Source organism: Nerophis ophidion, linkage group LG06 (assembly GCF_033978795.1).
Source record: "Nerophis ophidion isolate RoL-2023_Sa linkage group LG06, RoL_Noph_v1.0, whole genome shotgun sequence".
Classification (NCBI taxonomy): Eukaryota; Metazoa; Chordata; class Actinopteri; order Syngnathiformes; family Syngnathidae; genus Nerophis; species Nerophis ophidion.
In genome coordinates, this window is record NC_084616.1 from 10989082 (window position 1) to 10994081 (window position 5000).

General features: G+C 34.9%; 1 protein-coding gene across 2 annotated transcripts in view; it reads right to left on the reverse strand.

Moving 5' to 3' along the window:
- Positions 1–5000, reverse strand: part of rnf41 (ring finger protein 41) — a 47594-nt gene that overhangs the window by 24436 nt on the left and 18158 nt on the right. For both annotated transcript variants that reach the window (XM_061902644.1, XM_061902643.1), the window contains exon 2: positions 2174–2278. The gene's annotated coding sequence lies outside the window, so the exon portion shown is untranslated. The remainder of the gene's footprint in view (positions 1–2173; positions 2279–5000) is intronic.

A 5000-nucleotide genomic window follows, 5' to 3' on the forward strand; every position in this document is an offset into this window, starting at 1 on the left:
CCCAGGGACTAAAGCGGACTATGGGCCGCTTGCAAGCCGCCCTGCTGGGGTTTTGTGGTGACCGAACCCAGACTGGTCGTGCAGGAAGGAAAGTCTGGCTTTTGTGTTTTCACAAACACAACTTTTAACACTCATGCCCATGCCAAAAGTTATTTGGTGAGTCAGCACATAGTTTGAGGACTTGAACTCGGAGTCACTTTGAAGTGGGAGCCTCACTTTGCACTAATTAGTAGTCAAAACAAATGGAATACAATACACATCAAACAACACAACCATGAACACTTCATGAGGGTTTTTTTAATATGTTTTTTAAACTACCATTTATTTATTTTTTTTAAATCCCCTTGTGTACCTTCTCCTTACCTTGTGGACTTTTTTATTTGACCTACTTTTACCTTTTTTACTGACTTCTTACATACTTCTAATTTTATTTGATCTTTGTACCTACATCTCATCTTCTTTGACCTATCCCTTACCTACTTTTACCTTTTATACATACTTCATGCATTATTTTACCTTTTTTTATTTTACCCTTTGTATTATTTTAGCTACTTTTACCTTAACCTACTTATTTTATTTTACCCTTCTACCCACCCTTTATATTATTTGACATACTTCTACACACACACCTATTTGCTTATTTTACCTTTTTACCCACATTTACCTACTTCTTACATACTTATTTTGATTTACATTTTTACTTATTTTATTTGACCTAGTTTTACCTTTTTTTAAAAATTAGAAACGTCTTACCATATTTTAGCAGTTTACCTACTTTTACCCTTTTCCTTACTTCTTACATTTTATTATACCTTTTGACCTACTTCTCTTATTTCACCTATTCCTTATCTACCTTTACCTTATTTAATTTTTCCTACTTTTACCTTTATTTAAATGGGAATAGGTTGATTGGCAACACTAAAATTGGCCCTAGTGTGTGAATGTGAGTGTGAATGTTGTCTATCTGTGTTGGCCCTGCGATAAGGTGGCAACTTGTCCAGGGTGTACCCCGCCTTCCGCCAAATTGTAGCTGAGATAGGCGCCAGCGCCCCCCGCGACCCGAAAAGGGAATAAGCGGTAGAAAAGGAATGGATGGATGGATAAATAAAAAAAACATACCTTACTTCATAACTTATTTTACCTGTTTACGTACTTTTACCCTTTTCCCTAATTCTTACGTTTTATTTTACCTTTTTACCTAATTATATTTGACCTATTCCTTGCCTACGTTTACCTTTTTTTAAAAAAACAACAACATCCTTCTTAGTTATTTTACCCTTTTCCCTATTTCTTATGTTTTATTTGACCTATTTCTTTCCTAAGTTTACCTTGTTTTTTTACATACTTCTTACCTTATTTTACATTTACAAACTTAATTTATTTTACTTACTTATCTTAGTTGACCATTTTACTACTCCTTGCCTACTTCGACCTTTATATTCCCTTTTCCTTTACGAACTTCTTACTTACTTTTTACCCTACTGTACACGTTTTACCTACATATAACTTTTTTTTAACCTACAATTCTCTATTTGTTTTTTTACCTTTATCTACTCCTGAACTATTTTATTTTTTAACCCACTTTTATCTTTTTCTGATCTGGTGAGTATAAAAAAAAAAAAAAATGATGTTGAACATAACTTGGCCCTAGGGAAAATGAACCATTAACTGAAAATCACCAGAAAAAGTTATTAGGGATAAGAAGATTCTGAGGAAGTTATGTGATAAACAGGAGGGAAATGTTAGAATAATAATTATGTATGTAATCACACAACTCTTATGCTTCCAGGCCATTACTATAGTTACTATGAATTGTGCTCATAGTTCTTACCTCTTTTTCTAATTCTTACCTGCTTTTATCTTTTTCCACCTACAGTACTTGCCTTATTTGACCTACTTACATACTTTTAAATGTTTTTACCTACTTCTCCATCTTCTTGCCTACTTTTACCTACAATACTTATTTGTCTTACTTTTCACCTTCTTTCACATACCTTTTTACCTACTTCTTACCTTTTTTTTATATGCTTGTATAATTCTCACCTTCATTTACTTTTGCTTTTTTCAAACCTAGATTTTCCGTGCTTATCTTTGAGCTTTTTGAATCTACTTACCTTATTTGACTTTTTTTTTTTTTTTTTTACCTTTTTGGACTTTTTTCTTTAAATCTTACCTTTTTTTCCACAATCTTCAAACTGTTTGCTGCTTACTTTGTAGAGCTGAGCAGGTGTTGAAGGCCGCTACAGAACATGTCATGTTCCCACTTACCCGCACCAAGCTTTGAAGGTAAAAAAGCGGCCGTTAGTAGAAGAAAAAAAGTCTTGGTAAATATTCCGCAATAGCACTTTATTCAACACAAACAACCCTAAGCCACAATACTGAATGACAAGACCAATTGGCTGCAGCAAACATTTTATAAAATAGGTTTTAATGTCACTAAATTGGATTTGTTGTCCTTTTTCTTTTAACGTCAGAAAGACAGATGCAGTTTCTTCCAAAACAGTGAATGATCATTTACATCTTTATCAACAGCTTTTTTTTCTCTTGTAACAAATCATCATTCACGTGTTCACACCGAGGAATAAAACAAGGCAAAGTGCTTTCAGGATTGCATTGTCCAAGAAAGGAAAAACATGGTCGCGAGAGGCGGGGCGAAGAGGGGGCGGGGCAATGGGCGCGGCTGTCTAGAACGGCCCGGCGGGTTAGGGCTTAGTCTTCAAAAATGCTCGCTTTGTCCTGACATTAAAACCGAAGCAGCGGAATTTTAGCTTTAAGTCGTCATGGTGATGACGAGTCACACCCCGAGGCTAGTTTACGACAGGAGGCGGAAAAAAGAAAAACAGGTGCTTCGCGCCCCCCCTCCTCCCGCAGACAACATGAGTGGACTGTGAAAAGGTTAAAGGGGACTAATCTGCATGGTCTGGCTTCACATTCCAGTGGTGTTTAGTCGTATAAATGCTTCTCATAAATATTCTTCTCCCAAACAAACATGGACACGCACACCTTTCTTTTCCCCACTCTTCATCCTAACTAGCATTTGCTCCACCGCGATAAAATATGCTCGGTGCTTGCGACTCCTCCTAAGCGGGAGGAAAAAAAAGCGTAGCGAGAGACGAGAAGGCTGCAACAACACAAAAAGGAGGTAGGAGGAAATGCTACCAGAAATGAACAGCGAGTGACGCAAACGTAAAAGGTTTGGCTTAAATCCACCAGGTGGCGCTCGCTCATCCCGCCGAGCTACGTCCGTGCTTGGGTTTTTGGTTTTTTTTGTCGGAAAATGTCCAGTTGGTGACGAGATAAACGTTTGTAATTAGCCATGTCCCGGGCGCTAGTTTGCAGTCTGGTGCGAAACATTAAATTAACGTTCGAGTATCGGCCTTTTCTATGTACCGAGAATTTATCGCAAGTAAACTGCTTTGTTTCGGATAGAAATATAAAGGTATAATTTAGAGATACAGCTTTTTATTGATTTTATCGGACATCTTTTGCCGGCGTTAACGTTAGTTTTTGAAATATTGTGAACATTAAGTCGGAATGTTCATGTTTTTATTGATTTTGTCGGACAACTTTCGTTAGTTTTTGTCACTTTAACATCAGGCCACGTTTTCGAACAAATGTTTCCCGTTTTGCAAAATAACTTTGACTTTTACGAAATATATGAAAGCATGACGGAAAACGACAAAGTTACGGCAATTTTTAATGTTTTATCGTAGTTTGTAGTGTAAAAATTCACGAGTTTAGACGCAAGAGTTAAATCGGGACAAGATTGTATGGAAACAAAAAGTCCAAAATACGTAATAACACAAGGAGTACTGTCGTTACAAAAAAGTCGAAATTTGAAATATTGTGAACATTTGATGCAATGTTCATGTTTTTATTGATTTTAATCTAACAACTTTTGGCAGGCTTTTTCCATGTACCGAGAGTTTATTGCAACTAAACTATTGTGTTTCGGATAGAAATATGAAGGAATAATTTAAGGATACAGGTTTCTAGTTATTTTATCGGACAAACTTTTGTTTTTAATGTTTTATCATAGTTTGTAGCGTAAGAATTCACGAGTTAAACCGGGACAAGATTGTATGGAAACAAAAAGTCCAAAATACGTAATAATACAAGGAGTACTGTCGTCGTTATAAAAAAGTCGGAATTTGAAATGTTGTAAAAACATTTGCTGCATTGTTCATGTTTTTATTGATTTTTTTTTTAACAACTTTAGTTTTTAATGTTTTATCGTAGTTTGTAGGGTAAGAATTCACGAGTTTAAATCAGGACAAGATTGTATGGAAACAAAAAGTCCAAAATACGTAATAATACAAGGAGTACTGTCGTCGTTACAAAAAATCGGAATTTGAAATATTGTGAACATTTGTTGCAGTGTTCATGTTTTTATTGATTTTGTCGGACAACTTTAGTTTTTAATGTTTTATCGTAGTTTGTAGAGAAAGAATTTACGAGTTTAAATCGGGACAAGATTGTATGGAAACAAGAAGTCCAAAAGACGTGATAATACAAGGAGTACTGTCGTCGTTACAAAAAATCGGAATTTGAAATATTGTGAACATTTGGTGCAGTGTTCATGTTTTTATTGACTTTAACCGAACAACTTTTGGCAGGCTTTTTCTATGTGCCAAGAATTTATCGCAACTTAACAATTTTGTTTCCGATAGAAACATAAAGGAATAATTTAAAGATATCAGTTTTTAGTGATTTTATCGGACAAAGTTTTCTTTTTAATGTTTATTCTTAGTTTGTAGTGTAAGAATTCACAAGTTTAAACTGGGACAAGATTGTATGGAAACAAAAAGTCCAAAATACATAATAATACAAGGAGTACTGTCGTCGTTACAAAAAAGTCGGAATTTGAAATATTGTGAACATTTGTTGCAATGTTCATGTTTTATTGATTTTTTCAGACAACTTTAGTTTTTAATGTTTTATCGTAGTTTGTAGTGTAAGAATTCACAAGTTCAAACCGGGAATAAAATGTATGGACACAA